Source organism: Heterocephalus glaber, unplaced genomic scaffold (assembly GCF_053883595.1).
Source record: "Heterocephalus glaber isolate CG9 unplaced genomic scaffold, H.glaber_assembly_v1.0 deba00001543, whole genome shotgun sequence".
NCBI classification, from domain to species: domain Eukaryota; kingdom Metazoa; phylum Chordata; class Mammalia; order Rodentia; family Bathyergidae; genus Heterocephalus; species Heterocephalus glaber.
The window spans coordinates 318,574-337,425 of NW_028258336.1; the positions used below are offsets into that span (position 1 = coordinate 318,574).

An 18,852-nucleotide genomic window follows, 5' to 3' on the forward strand; every position below is an offset into this window, starting at 1 on the left:
GCTGACATATAAAATGTTCAAGAGGTCACGTCTGTGACTTATCTAGAGACTAGTCTTTGGGAGGTGAGAGTAGCATGAAGAACATGAGAGATGGCTAAGACTGGCATTATTATTATTTTTTGGTTTTTTGAGACAGGGTCTCACTATGTAGTCCAAACTGGCCTCAAAATTTGCTATGTAGTCCAGGCTGGCCTCAAACTCATGGAGATCCTCCTGCCTCTGCCTCCCAAGTGCTGGGATTACAGGTGTGTGCCACAACACCTGGCCCTAAGAATCTGAATTTGTTAAAGCTTCAAGGTTTAAAAAAATGTGAATATATTTCAACTTTCAGAAAGGATAAAGGAAAGGGCAAAACCAGGACACAAGACCAGGAATTCCCATGACCCCTAAGTGCTTCCTGTTCAAGGAAATAACCATTCACATGTTTACTAGAGGTCTTATCATTTCCTCCTATACCTGGTGCAAAATAATCCATCACCTCCCAAAAGCTTCCTTTCCAAGCACGATTTCCCCATTATTTTGGTCCCAACCAGTCCTATTCTTTAGTGGCCTGTAGACACACTCCCAACTACCCCCCTGGGGGGTAAAAAATACAGGAATTTCCCCTAGGCTGGCCCCAATGATCAGAATTAAAATAAGAGGCAGGGCTGGCAGCCTCCTGGAGATAAACAATTTGAGAAGCTAAATCTACCTTTCCAAGGATAGAAAATTTATTCAGATAATGCTTGAGAATTCATATATGCCACAATAGGATAAGAATGAAAAGGTAGAAATCTCACTGTTCCTTATCCCTCCCCTACTGTCCAACCACTCCAGACATCGTATCACTGTCATTCCCATTTCTGCTAAATGGAGGCCCCTAGGCACTAATCACACAGGCAACTGCATGGTATCCTAAGAACACACCACAACTTTCCTATTAAAAAGCTGTAGTCTCTGTCTCTCTGGCTATACTGGTGATTCTCTGGTTACTTCAATACTTTAAAGGCTGCAGCAGCATGCAGAAGAATTTCATTTTTTTAAAAAAAGTTAAGAAAGGTCTCCAGGAGATGGTGCGTTTTATTTTGCCTTGTCTGGAGAGAGGTTTGATTTGCTCTCGAATGTTCCTAGGGTGGAGAAAGACTAGGAGAAAAGCACAGGATGTCGAAGTCTAGTCAGCATAGTCTTCTTCATTTTCATCTTCATCATCCACAGAGAGAGCAGCATACTTGCTTTCAGAACTGAACTTGGAGGATGGATTTTCCTCAGGTTTCTTTGGCTCAGGTACAGATCTAGAGTCTTGATCCTTTTTGCCATCTTTCCTATCTGACTCCTTCCAATGGTCTTTGTTCCCTCCATCTCCTGGACCATGGCTGGAGTTCCCAGTTTGGCCTTTTTGGACACTCATCCCATCTATTTTATTTTCATCTTTCCTTGCCAGTCCTTCCTCAGAAGGCTGAGCTGGAACTACTTTCCACCCACCACTTGTAGGGGATTGCTGCTCTGTGTCTGAGCTCTGAGATCGAGCAGGAGGGTTAGAACTTCGCTTCACCCATGCATTCTCCTTTGGTGGAGCGGCTGGGATTACCTTTAGAGTCTGATCAGGTTTGGGAGGCTCAGAAGTTGGAGAGTGACAGTCTTCCTCCTTATTGAATGTTTCATTTTCTAGAGACTTCTCACTCTCTCTCCCTCAGGCATTTCTGCCAGATGGGGCTGAGGACTCAGTCTGTGATGATTCACTTCCTGTCCTTGACCTTTCCCGTTCCTGAGTTTCTTCACTTCGCCAGCTTGGGTGCCTCTCCCGAGGCCATCGTTCTAGTTTTGGCTCATCCAGCTGACGCTGCAATTTCTCCTGCTCCTTCTGTAGCCATTCCTCCACTTCTCTTTCTCTAGCCACTGTGTCAACAGGCTTTGCCCCTCCAAAGATAGAAGCTGCTCGACTGGACTGGGAGGTACTAGCAGAGGAATCATCTTCCTTAGGAGTACTCTGAGGCTTTAGGTTCAGTTTGGGTCTTTGGTGGGGGGGGACCTCTGTCATCATGCCTGTAATCGTCCTGGGAGTAATCATCTCTGGAGCCCCAGGGCCGATCGTCCAGTCTGTCATAGTGGTCTTCATAGCAGTCTCCTCCTCCTCTGTAGTCATCATCTCTATGGTACCCACTACCAAAGGCTCTTCTGCCACTGCCTATTCTGGAATTGTAGCCTCTATCATAGTCTCTGCTGCCTTGGTCATCATAGCGATCTGGGCCCCCATATCTATCCATATCCCGGTGTGGGCCATCCTGATACCCATCCTGATATCGGTCTGAATCATAACAATCTCGATACTTGTCTCCAAAGCTGTCATCACCTCTTCTAGGCAGGTAGTCGTCAAAGCTGTCTGTGGCAGGACGGGCCCTCCAGCCTGTGGCTGTTTTGTCAGAATCTCGATTTCTATCTCCCCTAAAAGAATGATCATCTCTGTCTTTATCCTGTGCTTGATCAGCAACATCCACTCAAATTCTCCTGTTACCTAGAGACTCTTCATTGAGACTGAGGGCACTGAGCAGGGAATCCAGGTTCTCAAACTCAGCATAACCAAAACCTTTCAATCTCTCTGGATTGCTAGGTTCACGTGGCAAATGCACTGCACTGATATTTAATCCTCTAAAGAATTCCTTAATAGAGTCTTCCGTTACAGCATAGGGCAGGTTTCCTAGGAAAGCAGTGTAGGGTGGAGATTTGGGTAAGATGGCTCCGGTCGATATTGGGTTCCCGAGCAGCCCATGGAGCAGTGGGAAGGATGGAGCGGTCAATTGGAGATGCCCTGTACACATCGTCGTCATTACTGTGCCAAGTGGTTGAAACATCTCCTTCCAGGTCATCTGTTTCATCAGCCCAGCTCACTGGTTTGAGGACATAGGTGGTTCCTCCACCAGCCCCTCCATCCTCAGACAGAAAGTCTGTTAGGGAGATAGTCTTCCCCTTCTTATTCTTCTTTTTTGCTGAGGCCGCCATGTTGGGACAGGGAGCCAGAACGCAAAGGACCCGGATGAGGCAATCACGTGATTATAGCGGGCGCGTCGGGGTAGGAGACTGAAAAGTGAGAGGGGGCAGAGATGTGAGGATGGAGACAGGAGGCAGGGAGCTGCTGTCTAGGTTTGTAAAGCAGCGCATTTATCAATTTCTTTCTTTTATACATCTTATTTTGTGTATTCTAGGAAATTCTTGCCTACCCTAAATTCACGAACATTTTCCCTTATAATTTCTTCTTAAAGTTTTATAGTTTTAGTCTTTCATATTTAGGTTCATAGATCCTTTCAAGTTATTTTTATGTATGGAAATAAAGGGTTGAGGTTAATTTTTTACATACAGATACCAGGTGTTCTAGTACCATTGCTGAAAACACTATCTTTTCTTCTGCTCCTGAATTGAGTTTATATTCTATAAAATGTTAATGTTAAATAATCTTTCAAAACTCAATGGACCATATATGTGTGGTTCTATTTCTAAATTCTCTTGTTTTATTCCATTGATCTATTTGTCTTTCCTTATGCCAACACTGCCTTGATTACTGCAGCTTTAGAGGAAGTCTTAAAATTAGGTAATAAATGTCTTCCAACACTTTTTTTTTCTTTTTACTTTTCTAGGTCCTTTGTACTCCTACATAAGTTTTAAATTTCCAATTTTTCATTTATAGCAAGTATACGTAAACCTGAACTTTTATATATACCTTGTTTTCTAATCCTGCTAAATTCAAATACAAGTTCTAGGGGCTCCTAGAGATTTCTTAGTATTTTCTCTGTAGATGATCATTTCATCTACATATAAAGATCTTACTTCTACCTTGCCAATCATATGCTAATTGCTTCTTTTTGTTGCCAGACTATTGTAGTTTGGGCCTATGTTCTGAAGTTGAATGGACAGATCAAGAGTAGGCATATCTGCCCTTGTTCCCCACCTTAAGGAGAAAGCATTGTATCTTTTCCATTCATATAAGGTGTTTTTGGTGGAAGTATGGAGTACATGGCTTATCTGTTGAGAAGATTCTGTTCTACTGCTAGTCTCTTGATAGCTTTTACCAGGAACAGCTGTAGAATTTAGTCCAATACTCTTTCTGCAACTACTGACAGGATCATATGGCTTTTTCCCTTCCTCTGTTAAAACGTTACTTATAGGGGTGGATCTTCCAGTGCTGAACCAATACTGCCATCCCTATAATAAAACCACTTTCTACATACTGCCAGATCTTCTAATTGTTTTGTTAAACAAATTTTTATCTATGTTCGTACTTTTTTCTTCTATGATCTTTATCCAGTTTTAGTATTAGCACAATGCTCATTTCCTAAAATGAGGGGAGAAGTGTTCCTTTTTTTTCTGCTTTAAATTTTTGATATAATTCATCAGTTAAAATGTATACGAGCTTGTTGTTGTCATATAGGTAGGTTTTCAAGCTAGGAATATACTCTCTTTAATAGGTGCTATTCAAATTTTATATTTCCTCCAGAGTTAGTTTCATTAATTTGTCTTCCAAGTTACTTCTTAGAAGTTGTCAAATTTATTTCAAAAACAATTTTTGTAATATGCTTTCTATATCCTCTTTTTTTTTTTTTGGTACCAGGGATTGAACTTGAGTCCTTGTTCTTGTGCAGCAGGCAGCGAAATCACTCAGCTAAATCCCCAGCCCCTCTATATCCTTTTATATTCTGTAAAATCTGTGGTAATGTAGTCTAAATCTTGATTTGGTAATTTTAAAAATGTATAATTGATATTATGTAATAGGAAGAAAAGGTCTAAAGGAGTAGGAGAAGTGGGAGGGGTAGGGGAAAGGAAAGAAGGGAAAAGAAAATATATGAGAAAAGCAAAAAAATGGAAACAAAGTCTTTGCAAATAGGGAAGAGTGGAGGGGGTGAAGGGAGAGCAGGGTAAGGGGAAAAAAAATAGGAACCAAGATACATCATGTAAAGATACTAGATCCCAGTGATGAATGTAACTGTATTTTATACCTAAAATGTACCAATAAACTTACTGGAAAAAAAAGAAAAGAATAAAGGAGTTAGTAAAAGGCCTGAGGGGGTGGGCATGGCGGTTGCCTGATCGCAAGCCCCTCAACTTTGCTCTTTGTGCAGAGCAGTGCCTAATAGGTCCTCTTCACTAGGTATGAGGAGCAAGCGCCTACCCCCACAGGAAAAGGAGAAGGAATGACAATGAAGAAGACAATCATCTCCCGCCCCAGAGCAAAAGGAGTAGTAGAAACCCTGTCTTTCATGATTCCTGTGACACAGAGTCTTCCAGCAGTGTGACAGTGGCAGGAGTAGCAACAGCAGCACCAGCATCCATAGCCCAGACAAGGCTAGTGGGTCAGAGAATGGCTTAAGCCAGGTCATGTCCGGATCCAGCTCCAACACTCCTCAGCCCATGCCTGAGCAGTCTGCACTGTGCCAAGACCCTTCCACATAAACCAGACCTTGAAGGAGGCCCACTTTCACAGCCTACAGCACCGAGGACAGCCTCTGACATGATACACTGGAAGTTTCTTACCTTCTGTGAAGGGACAGTGCTGTGCAGACTTGATACTTCAACTTACGATGTTTTGAAAAAGTGCACATAGAAAAACCTGCAATTGTTTACTTGTGGTTCTGCTGAACTATTGCAATTTCAAAGGGGCTTTGAAGCAATTTTTTATAGGATTCTTTTGAGGGAGGGTATCAGATCCATGTCAAGGTAGTGGTGTGAGGAAATTTCATCTGTGTGTTGCATCCATAGTGTGTCCAATTCAGACTGATTTCTCAATCTGTCACCTAGAAGTTCTACTTTATGTAAAAGGGTCTTTTAAAAGTGCAAGATCTTCAATTTTTTTAATTCAATAAACTAGCAAAGAGTATCTAGTTTCCATGAAAAAAACCCAAAACACTTTTCCCCCAAAAGATAGGAAGCTTGATTCAGTCTTGCACTGAAATTAATTGCCATACTGCCTCTTAGTATATAGACATCTTATGGAAAGTACTCTGCCTGTTTTAACAGAACACTCAGATCCAATTTACTGTGGAAGTGAAGCATCCTCCCTAGTGATGGTCTCCACTCTTTGTTATATATTTGTTCTTCCAGGGAGAATGTCCTTCAGACTCTTGTATAGCCAGATAACTTCTACATCACTATTCCCCCAGAGTCTGAACCTCAGACTTCACTAGAAAATACCACACAGTTCTGAAAGTCAAAGAATATGTGATGACTTTTTGTCCTACTTAAAGCTTGTAAGTCGTATCAGCAGCTTATGTGATCTTACATCATTCCATCTTATAGTGTCAATAGCTAAGGCATAGATGAATGCTGATAAAGTATAAGCTAGCCAAACTGATGTCCAAAGTAACAAACAGTGAAGTCACCCCCCAACAGGACTAGGGGACCACATTCCATTACTGACTCTGGAATTGTATGGCTTAGAAGTGAGCAGAGGGACTGTCCAAATACAATAGTATTTAAGGAGATGGGCATGTTCCTTTGTTATTTTGTCATACTTGAGATCCAGCCAAGTTTGAATAATGAGGGTGAGAATATTTCATCTTTCTCACCGATGAGCTGTCTTAAGAGGAGAGTGCCGGGGGGTCAACCTGCCATTGGATGTAGAGGAAGTGCCTTAGAGTCCACCTGAAGCCTCTGCCTGCTCCCCTTCTGCTCCCTCTGCACTGCAGTCCATGCCCCTCCATTTGGAAGCCACACTGCACACACAGCCCAGATGAGTTGCTTGGGTGCCTCTAGTAAGAGGGCTTTGTTGTTTGTCAGGGTTGAAAAGGATGGGGGAACAGCATGGGGTTCTGTTATCTGACAACTCAAATCTTGAAAATGAAGACTGCTTCAGAAGAGAGCAAGATTCACCTAGTTTCCACAGTCTGTTCCTCTAATACGGATAGAATATAAAGGCCAGTAGTGGGATGTGGAAACTAGTGTTATGCGGGAATAGTTACAGCACAGGCCATGCTTAAAGAGCACGGGGTTTTGACAAAGAGTTGTTTTTTAATCTTTTAAAAAATTCTTTACTTAATTCTTTACTTTCTTTGCACCCTGATTTAAGAACCAGATGTTTGACAAAAACTTTGGATCTTGGTACATTTTAGGTATACAACATAATTACATTTCTCATTGGGAATTGTACCTTTACATAGTGCATCTTGGTTCTTATTTTTTCCCCATTCCCAGCCCTCCCTTCACCCCCTCCACCCTTCCCTATTTACAAAGACTTTAGTTTCATTTCTCAGCATTTTTCCTTTCCCTTCTTTCCTTTCCCCTGCCCCTCCCACTACCCCTACCCCTTTGGACCTTTTCTTCCTATTTTGCATTAAGGAACTTTGGATCTTAATGGGTTTGATGGCAGGGAATATGGAAAGGACATGTTGCTAGCATTTTTGTCTAACAATAAAAGAAACAACAACTGAATGCTCTAAGAAGACAAGCTGAGGTCTCAAACAGACCTGTATATAACACAAGTCAGAAACACTCAGGATGACTCCTTCAGGCTTAATGGATGGCACCCTACTGAAACAAAATGTGTATTAACAAGAAAATGTAAAAATGGAGGAAGCAAACTCATTTATCACTCAACTAAAAGATATGGAAGATGAAACCATCACCAGGACAAAAGGATTTTCTCCAGATTGGTACACTCACAATGCTGGGTTCGCAGTTATCCCTCTTATGCTACTTAATGCAAGAAACCATCTTCATCTTGTTTGCACATTGTCTACAGCCTTGCAGCATGGGATACATTTCTATTATAAGGCTATTTGGTAGTGTCAATGGGCATATGTTAAATCTTCTATTGATTCAAGCTAGTAAAACTTTGTATTTCTCTATTGGGCCACCACTTAAAGCAGCATTAGTGCAAAAAAAAAAAAAGGGAGTTAATGTTCTGAAAGAGAAGATAGAATATGTAGTTTCACTTTCTCCTCTAGAGAGAGCAAAAGTTGACATTTTGGTGTATTTTATCTAAGCTGTTTTTCTTTGCTATAAACATATAATATAATATAATATTTGGAGAACATTCTCCTGTGTTATTTGATAGTTTCTGAAAACATGACTTTTAATAGTTGTGTAACAGTTCCTCATGCAGATAGCACATAGTTTACTTAGCAACTTTCTCTTGTGGGATATTCCAGCTGCTTCCTACTTGCTGTTGTAAAAGAATCCTGTGAGACACATGTTTGTGCCATATCTTCATAGGCAGAGAAGCCTGTCTTGTGCAGGAACTGTCTGGGAGGCCCAGAGAGGCAGAGGCCACTGTGATTAACAAGATGATCCAGAAGTTACTTAAGTGTGTGAAAGACCCTTCCAAATAAGGGGCACAGAGATGGAAAAGACATAGTTTCTAACTATAAAGATCCAACAATGTGATTACTACTTAGGGAGGCAAACTGTGCATGAAAGATGATGACACAAGCTGAGAATAAACCCCAAAGGCTGAGCATGAAAGTCTGCACAGAGTTGATACTAAAACCTGTTAATTGGCTTGTTTTGCTTTCCAAGATCTGGGAGTTTGGATTACTGAGGAGGTAGGACAGTTAAGTGTGGTGTGGATTTCTAATAAAAGAGATCTGGTTTCAGCCCCTAGCTCTGCTTATTACTAGCAACATGAAGTTGGACAAGCAACTTTCTTGTGACCTCCAGTTTTCTCATCTGTAAAACAGGAACAATGAAAATGCCAATGTCACAGAGAGTTAAAAGGGATGAGGGATGAGAAGGATTTTCTAATGTTAATTATTGTAAATGGATGAATTCCAGAAGGGTGCCTGCATTTTCATATCCTTTTATAGTCATGGTATAATAAAACTGTATCACATAGAAATTATCTTTGTTCTCCAGTATTTGGAACTTCAGAGCCACAGAAAGTTTTGGGGCAGCAGTGAAATGTGCAAGAATTGTCACATTCCAAAGTGGGAGGAATCCAAAAAGGAATTAAAAGAGCACATGTCCAGTGCTGTATCTCATTCTCCCTTGAAAATAGTTCTGCATCAAGAATATTTGCAAGTTACTGCCCCAGGGACACTAAATAGCTTGCTGGCAGAACACAGTGTTGATCTCCCAGGGGTTCTGTGTTCTTCTGGGCTGTTTCCAAGCTTTAGGTATCACAAACTGTGTCACTATAAACATGGGTGCACATATATCGCTGTGGTATGATTCTTTTAATTTTTTTGGGAAGATTCCCAGCAGAGGAATAGCTGGGTCAAATGGGACCTCTAGCCCTGGTTCTTTGAGGTATTTCCATATTGATTTCCACAGTGGTTGCACCAGTCTGTACTCCCACCAACAATGTTGAAGGGTTCCTTTCTCCCCACACCCCTGCCAGCATTTGTTATTGGTTGATTTCTTGATAGCAGCCATTCTTTCTGGGGTGAGGTGGAATCTCAGTGTTGTTTTCATCTGCATCTTTTGAATGACCAGTGATGAACATTTTTTTCATATATTTATTTGCTGCTTTTACTTCTTTGTCTGAGAAATGTCTGTTCATTGCAGATGCCCATTTTTGAATTGGGTCTTTAAATTTGGGGGGTCTGATTATTTCAGTTCTTTATATATTCTAGATAGTGGTCCTTTGTCTGAGGTACAGCTGCTAATAATTTTTTCCCACATTGTAGGTTGTCTCTTAGCTCTGGTGGTGTTTTCTCTTGCAGTGCAGAAGCTTTTTTTTTTTTTTTTTTTTTTTTTTGGTACTGGGGATTGAACTCATGACCTTGTGCTTGTGAGGCAGGCGCTGGAACCACTGAGCTAAATCCCTGGCCCCAGAAGCTTTTTAATAAGATGAGATTTCCTGAGATCCCAATCTTTGGTAAAAGGAGCCAAACACCCTCACTGAAGGAAAGATAGCCTCTTTAATAAATGGTGTTGGAAAAATTGGGCTTCAACTTGCCAAAGATTAAAACTGGACCTATATCTCTTGCCATGTACTAAACTAAAATTGAAATGGATTAAAGATCTAAATATTAAAATAGAAATGCTGAACTGGGTGGAACAGAGGTTAGGTAGAACTCCTGAAGACATTGGTGTAGGAAAAGATTTTATGAACAAAACCTCAGTTGCCCGTGAACTAGCACAAACAGTCAACAAGTGGGATCTCTTCTTATTAAAAGAGCTTCTGCACAGCAAGAGAAACCACCAGCAGTGTGAAGAGACAACCCACCATGTGGGAAAAAATCTTTACCTGCTTTTCCTCAGACAAAGGTCTACTATCTCGAATCTATGAAGAACTTAAAAAGATCAGACCACCCAAATTTAAAGACCCAATCTGAAAATGGGCATCTGAAATGAACAGACATTTCTCAGACAAAGAAGTAGAAACAGCAAATAAATACATGAAAAAATGTTCAACATCACTGGTCATTCGAGAGATGCAAATGAAAATGCTGAGATTTCACCTCAATCCACAAAGAATGGCTGCTATCATGAAATCAACCAATAACAAATGCTGGCAAGGCTGTAGGGAAAGAGGAACCCTGCTCCACCGCTGGTGGGAGTGTCGACTGGTGCAACCACTGTGGAAATCAGTGTGGAGATACCTCAGAGAACTAGGACTGGCCCAGAACCCGGAAGGAAGCTCCTTGCCTCAATCCCAGGCTCCTAGGGCAGAGAAGCTCAGCCAGTCACAGCACCCGGAAGGAAGCTCCCCCACCATCTTCCCAAGCTCCTAAGGCAGAGAAGGTGAGCCGTGTGGGTGCCAGAAGCACCTCCTCCCATGGAAATGAGAAGACACAAAAACAAGCCTCAAAATCAGACTTCTGGATCACCTACAGCAACCCCAAAGGGAAACGAGATGGAACAATCTGATACTCAACCACCTGGACTCTCTGAACTGGCAACAAAAGAGGATCTGGGAAAAATGAAATCAGAAATAATTACTCAGATAACAGCAAAGATTTTGCTGATGGTGCAAGACATGATTAATAAATCTAGAGAGGACACATAAAAAAATAGAGGATCTGAGGACCGTGATGGAATTCCAACATAGGAAACAAATGGAATCCATAAGACAGATGCAAACAGATTTCCAAGAGATTAAAAACTCTATCAAAAGTCTGCACAGCAGAATGAACCAAAGTCAGGGTAGAATTTCACATATAGAAGATAAGATTGCAATTAATGAGGAGGAAAAGAAAAATTGCTTTAAAATTGTAAGGGAGCATGCCCTACCAAGGTCCTGAGTTGCACAGAGCACACCGAATCAGCCCGCTGCAGACAGGCAGGTCTGTGCATGCCCTACTGAGGTCCTGAGTCCCACAGAACATGCTGAATCACCCCGCTGCAGACAGGCAGATCTGCCCATGCCCTATCTAGGTCCTGAGTCCCACAGAACACACTGAATCAGCCCACTGCAGACAGGCAGGTCTGTGCACGCCCTACCGAGGTCCTGAGTCATGTGGAAGATGCCGAATCACCCTGCTGCAGACAGGCAGCCACCTGATTCCACACTACAAAGACACAGAGGACACTAAACCACCAGACCAAGGTACTGAGTCTCACTGTTCCCTGCCAGAGGTAGGGGCTTCTGAGCTGTCATCCCACTGCTCCTGGTCCAGAGGAAGGGGCTTCTCAGTCACCAACCCTCCCGCTGCTCCCAGCCCAGAGGAAAGGGCTTTTGGGCCACCTTCTGTCCCGCTGCCCCAGGCCCAGAGGAAGGGGCTTCCGGGCCACCATCCCTCAGACCACTCCAGGCCCAGAGGGAGGGGCTTCTGAACCACCATCCCACTGATCCTGATCCAGAGGAAGGGGTTTCCTGGTCACCATCCCTCTGGCTGCTACCAGCCCACAGGAAAGGGCTTTTGGGTCACCATCCTTACTGCTGCTCCTGGCCCCTGTCCCACCTCTGCCAGTTCAGAAGAGGTAATCCGTGCAGGTGCTAACAGCCCCCCCCCCAAGTCAAAATGAGAAAACACGTAAATAAGTCTCAAAACCAGACTTCCAGATCACCTACAGCAACCCCAAAGGGAAATGAGATGGAACACACTGATACTCAACCACCTGGACCCACTGAACTGGCAAACAAAGGGGATCTGGAAAAAATGAAATGAGAAATAATTTCTGAGATAACAGGAGAAATTGTGCCCCTGGTGCAAGACATGATTAATAAATCTAGAGAAGAGCTGAGGAACATGATGGAATCCCAACATAAGAAACAAATGGAATCCATAAAACAGATGCAAATAGATTTCCAGGACATGAAAAACTCCATTGAAAGTCTACACAGCAGAATGAGCCAATGTGAGGACAGAATTTCAGATATAGAAGATAAGATTGCAATTAGTAGCCAGGAAAAGAAAAATTGCTTCAAAATTACAAGGGAACATGAGAAATCAATCCAGCAGCTGCTAGATGATGCAAAAAAGAATAACATAAAACTGATTGGGCTCAATGAAGAAACAGGAGAGAGAGCAGATGACATAAAAAATCTCTTCACAGAAATAATGGCATAAAACTTCCCAAGCAGGGGAAAAGAGCTTGACATACAGATAAGTGAGGCATATAGGACTCCAAATAGCCTTGATCAAAAAAAAAATCTACACATAGGCATATAATTGTTAAGAATCCAGAAACACAACAGAAGAACAAAGTTCTCCAAGCAGTCAGAGAAAAGAGACAAATCACATACAAAGGAAAGCCCATCAGAATCACAGCAGACTTCTCAACACAAACCATCAAGTCAAGAAGAGCTTGGAGTGACATATTCCAAGCCCTAAAAGAACCTCCAACCCAGATTGATGTACCCTGCAAAACTATCTTTCAAAATGGATGGAGAAATAAGATACTTTCATGACAAAGAGCACCTTAGGAACTTTGTGAATACCAAACCAGCACTCCAAAGAATTTTACACAATAGCCTAGGAACAGACACTGAGGATCACAACCCCAGGAAGCAAAGCAGAATGAACCCATCTGGCAGGACAAGAAATTAAATGTAAATGGGGAGAACCCAACAAAAAGAAAAAGTCATGGCAATGACAAGTCAATGCGTTACAGTTATAACCATCAATGTTCATGGTCTCAATTCACCAATCAAAAGAAATAGACTGGCAGAGTGGGTCAAGAGGCAAAATCCAACAATATGCTGCTACAAGAAACACACTTAATTCAAAAGAAAACTCATAGACTGAAAGGTAAAGGGTGGAAAACAATACTGCATGTGACAGGAACCCCCCAAAAAGCAGGAGTAGCAATCCTCTTTGCAGATCAAGTAGATTTCAAACCAAAACTGATTAAGAGAGATGAAGAAGGACACTACACCCTTGTAAAGGGAAGAACCCAAGAGGAAGAGATGAGAATCATAAATATCTATGCACCAATCACTAGTGCACCCAACTATATAAAACAAATACTAACGGACACGAAAAGATATCTATGCACTAATACAATTGTAGTGGGGGACCTCAACACCCCACTGTCACAAATAGATAGATCAACTAGACTAAAAATAAGTAATGAAATACTAGAACTCAAGCGAACTCTTGAACAAATGAACTTAACAGATGTTTACAGAGTCTTCCACCCCACAAAATCAGAATACACATTCTTCTCAGCTGCACATGGGTCATTCTCCAAAATAGACCACATACTCACACATAGAGCATGTTTAAGTAAGTGCAAAGGAATTGAAGTTATCCTCTGTATATTATCAGACCATAGTGCAATGAAATTGGAGATCTATAGCAAAACAAACTCCAAAAATTTCATAAACATGTGGAAATTGAACAACACACTTCTGAATAATCAATGGGTCACAGAGGAAATTAAAGAAGAAATCAGACAGTTCCTTCAAATAAGTGACAATGACAACACAACGTATTGGAATCTATGAGACACAATGAAAGCAGTCTTAGGAGGGAAATTCACAGCAGTGAATACGCATATTAGGAAAACAGAATGAGAACAATTAAACAACCTGATGCTGAACCTCAAGCTTCTAGGAAAAGAAGACCAGGACAACCCCAAAGCTCATACAAGGGAGGAAATTATAAAGATCAGAGGAGAAATCAATGCAATGGAGACTAAGAGAACAATACAAAAAATCAATGAAGCCAAGAGTTGGTTCTTTGAAAGAATCAATAAAATTAACAAACCTTTAGCCAACCTAGTCAGAAAAAGGAAAGAAAAGGCCCAAATCCATGCACTTAGGAATGAAAAGGTTGAAATTACAACAGACCCAGCAGAAATACAGAGGATCATCAATACCTACTTCCACAACCTAAATGCCAATAAGATGGACAACACAGAAGAAATGGACAGATTCCTAGATACATATGAATTACCAAAGTTGAACGAAGAAGACCTAAAAATTCTGAACAACCCAATATGAACCAATGAAATGGAAAATGTAATTAAAAACTTATCAACTAAGAAAAGCCCGGGCCCTGATGGCTTCACTGCTGAATTCTACAAGACATTTAGAGAGGAACTGCTGCCACTACTGTTGAAACTCTTCAACGAAATTGGAAGGGCAGCAATACTCCCAAATTCATTCCTGGAAGCAAGCATCAGCTTGATCCCCAAAGCAGAGAAACACCCAACTGGAAAAGAGAACTATAGGCCAATCTCACTAATGAACATAGATGCAAAAATCCTTAATAAGATAATGGCAAATAGAATGCAGAAGATCATCAAGAAGATCATACACCCTGATCAAGTGGGATTCATCCCAGGGATGCAGGGATGGTTCGATATACACAAATCAATCAATGTAATACACTGTATCAAGAGAGCCAAGGACAAAAACCATATGATTATCTCCATAGACACAGAAAAAGCATTTGACAAAATCCAACATGCATTTATGATAAAAGTCCTACAAAATATTGGAATACATGGTCTCTACCTCAAACTGATAGAAGCCATCTATGAAAAACCAACAGCCAATATCATACTAAATGGTCAAAAACTGAAATCCTTCACACTAAAATCAGGAACAAGACAAGGATGTCCACTATCACCACTCTTGCAATATAGTTCTGGAAACATTAGCCATGGCAATTAGACAAGAGAAAGAAATAAAAGGAATAAAGACAGGTAATGAAGAAGTCAAATTGTCATTATTTGCAGATGACATGATACTCTATATAGAAGACCCCAAGAACTCCACCAAAAGTCTTCTAGACTTAATAAACAAATTCAGTCAAGTAGCTGGTTACAAGGTCAACACACAAAATCAGTAGCTTTCCTCTACATCAATGACAGATTCACTGAGAGAGAAATAGGGCAAATAATTCCTTTCACAATAGCATCCAAAAAACTGAAATACCTAGGAATCAACCTAACGAAAGAAATCAAAGACCTCTTCTCTGAAAACTATGGCACTCTGAAAAGACAGATTGAAGATGATATCAGAAAATGGACAGACATCCCCTGCTCCTGGGTAGGAAGGGTTAATATAGCAAAAATGGCCATACTTCCAAAACTGCTATATAGATTTAATGCAATTCCAACTGAGATCCCAGCAGCATACTTCATAGACCTCGAGAAAACAATCCAAAACTTCATTTGGAGCAAGAAGGGAGCCAGAATAGCAAAAGCAATTCTAGGTAACAGAAACATGGCAGGGGGTATCACAATCCCCAACCTGCAACTATACTACAAACCTACTGTGATAAAAACAGCATGGTACTGGCAGAGAAACAGACTTGAGGACCAGTGGAACAGATTAGAAGATGCACAAACAATGCCAGACACACTCAACCATCTCATCTTTGATAAAGGAGCCAAACACCCTCACTGGAGGAAAGATAGCCTCTTTAATAAATGGTGCTGGAAAAATTGGGCTTCAACTTGCCAAAGATTAAAACTAGACCTGTATCTCTCACCATGCACTAAACTAAAATCAAAGTGGATTCAAGATCTAAATATTAAAATAGAAACTCTGAACCAGTTGGAACAGAGGTTAGGTAGAACCCTTGAAGACATTGGTATAGGAAAAGATTTTATGAACATAAACTCAGTTGCCCGTGAACTATCACAAACAATCAAAAAATGGGATCTCTTCTTATGAAAAAGCTTCTGCACAGCAAGAGAAAGCACCAGCAGTGTGAAGAGACAACCCACAATGTGGGAAAAAATCTTCACCTGCTTTTCCTCAGACAAAGGTCTACTATCTCAAATCGATAAAGCACTTAAAAAGATCAGACCTCCCAAATTTAGAGACCCTATCCAAAAATGGACATCTGAAATGAACAGACATTTCTCAGACAAAGAAGTAGAAATGGCAAATAAATACATGAAAAAATGTTCAACATCACTGGTCCTTCGAGAGATGCAAATGAAAACAATGCTGAGATTCCACTTCACTCCAGAAAGAATGGTTGCTATCATGAAATCAACCAATAACAAATGCTGGAAGGGCTGTGAGGAAAGAGGAACCCTGCTCCACTGCTGGTAGGAGTGTAGACTGGTGCAAGCACTGTGGAAATCAGTATGGAGATACCTCAAAGAACTAGGACTGCAAGTCCCATTTGATGCCGCTTTTCCACTGCTGGGGATCTTCCCCAAAGAATTAAAAGAATCATACCACAGTGATATATATGCATCCATGTTCATAGCAGCACAGTTTGTAATAGCTAAAACTTGGAAACAGCCCAAATGCCCATCAACTGGAGACTGGATAAAGAAAATGCGGTTTTTTTTATAAAATGGAGTACTACTCAGCCATAAAAAATGAGAAATTAGAGACATTTATAGCTAAGTGGATGCAAATTGAGGCGATACTCCTAAGTGAAATAAATAGGACACACATGTGTAAATACTGAATGGTTTCTCTGGAATGAGAAACTGAAAGTGTAAATAAGGACTAAATGTATAATAGGTAATGTGAAATAGGAAGAAAAGGGCCAAAGAGGAAGGAAGTGGGAGGGCTAGGGGAAAGGATAGAAGGAAATGGGATTAATATGGGAAAATGGAAAATTAGGAACAAAATCTTTGTAAATAGGGAGGACTGGAGGGGTTGAAGGGAGGGCTGGGCAAGGGTGAAAAATAAGAACCAAGAGAGACTATGTAAAGGTGCAAATTTCCAATGATGAATGTCATTATATTGTATACCTAAAATGTACCAATGATTAGAATGAATAATCGATAATGTAAAATAGGACGAAAAGGTCCAAAGTGGTAGCGGTAGTGGGAGGGGCAGGGGAGAGGAAAGAAGGGAGAGGATAAAATGAGGAGAAATGGAAAAAATGGAAATAAAGTCTTTGTAAATAGGGACGGGTGGAGAGTGTGAAAGGGGGGCTAGGAATGGGGAAAAAATAAGAACCAAGATGCATTATATAAAGGTACAGTTCCCAGTGAGAAATATAATTGTGTTGTATACCTACAATGTACCAATAAAAGAATTTAATACAGAAAAAATTTTATGGGAACATGAGAATTCAATCCAGCAGCTGCTAGATGATGCAAAGAAGAATAACGTAAGACTGATTGCAGTCAATGAAGAAAGAGGAGAGAGTGGAGATGACATAAAAAAACTGTTCACAGAAGTGATGGCAGAAAACTTCCCAAAGAGGGGGAAAGAACTTGACATACAGATAAGTGAGGCATATAGGACTCCAGCTAGCCTTAATCAAAAAAAAAATCTACACATAGGCACATAATAGTAGGATTCCAGAAATCCAACAGGAGAACAAAATTCTACAAGCAGTGAGAGAAAAGAAACAAATCACATACAAAGGAAAGCCCATCAGAATCACAGCAGACTTCTCAATGCAAACCCTCAAGTCAAGAAGAGCTTGGAGTGACGTATTCCAAGCCCTAGAGGAAAACAGCCTCCAACCCAAATTGATGTACCCTGCAAAACTGTCTTTCAAAATTGATGGAGAAATAAGATACTTTCATGACAAAGAGCACCTCAGGAACTTCATGAATACCAAACTGGCACTCCAAAAAATCTTAGAACATACCCTAGGAAAAGACAATGAGGATCACAACCCCTGGAAACCTAGCAGAATGAATCCATTGGGTGTGACAAATTAAACACAAAGGGGGAGAATCCAACAAAAAGAAAAAGTCATGACAAGGCCTTTAAAACTTTTAACTTCATCTCCCTAATTAGTGTATAATTCAATCTTATTATTGTACTGATTAGTATTTTTCTGATTCTAGAGTTGCACAGCATTCTTTGTGCTATACTGGCTATTTATCATCTTATTTTAATTGGGTTGTCTTTTAATTAGCTCTAAGAATTCTTTATATATTCTGGTCATAGGTTATATGCATTGTAAATATGGTCTGTTTAAGGACTACTTTTCATTTTAATGATGTCATTTAAAGTTCTAAATTTTGATGGAATCTCATTTATCATTTGTTTTTTTTCTTTTATACATCATGTTTTTTGTATCCTAGGTAGTTCTTGCCTACCCTGAATTCATAAACATTTTCCTTTATAATTTCTTCTTAAAGTTTTAGATTTTTAGGCTTTCTTATTTAGGTTCATAGATCCCTTCAAGTTATTGTCATGTGTGGAAAAAAAGGGTTGTGGTTAATTTTTATATGCGGATACTAGGTGTTCTAATGCCGTTTGCTGCAAACACTATCTCTTCCTCGGCTCTTGAATTGAGTTTATATTCTATAAAATGCTAATGTTAAATAATCTTTCAAAACTCAGTGGACCATATATGTGTGGTTCTTTTTCTAGACTGTCTGTTTTATTCCAATGATCTATATGTCTTTTCTTACACCAACACTCCCTTGATAACTGTAGCTTTAGAAGAATTCTGAAAATTAGGTACTAAATGTCTTCCAATGCTGTTTTTGTATTTTTTTTTAACTTTTCTATGTCCTTTGTACTCCTACATAACTTTTAAATTTCAATATCCAATTCTTCATTTATAGCAAGTATACACAGACCTTTATTTTTATACATACTTTGTGTTTTCTAAT

General features: G+C 40.4%; 1 protein-coding gene and 2 pseudogenes across 13 annotated transcripts in view; 2 read left to right on the forward strand and 1 right to left on the reverse strand.

The window, feature by feature from the left end:
- Window positions 1–18,852, forward strand: part of LOC110345474 (uncharacterized) — a 793,246-nt gene that overhangs the window by 112,502 nt on the left and 661,892 nt on the right. The gene's annotated exons all lie outside the window — the stretch shown is intronic.
- On the reverse strand, window positions 1,151–3,134 carry LOC101702982 (eukaryotic translation initiation factor 4B pseudogene; annotated as a pseudogene).
- On the forward strand, window positions 3,011–18,101 carry LOC147824423 (protein VCF1 pseudogene; annotated as a pseudogene).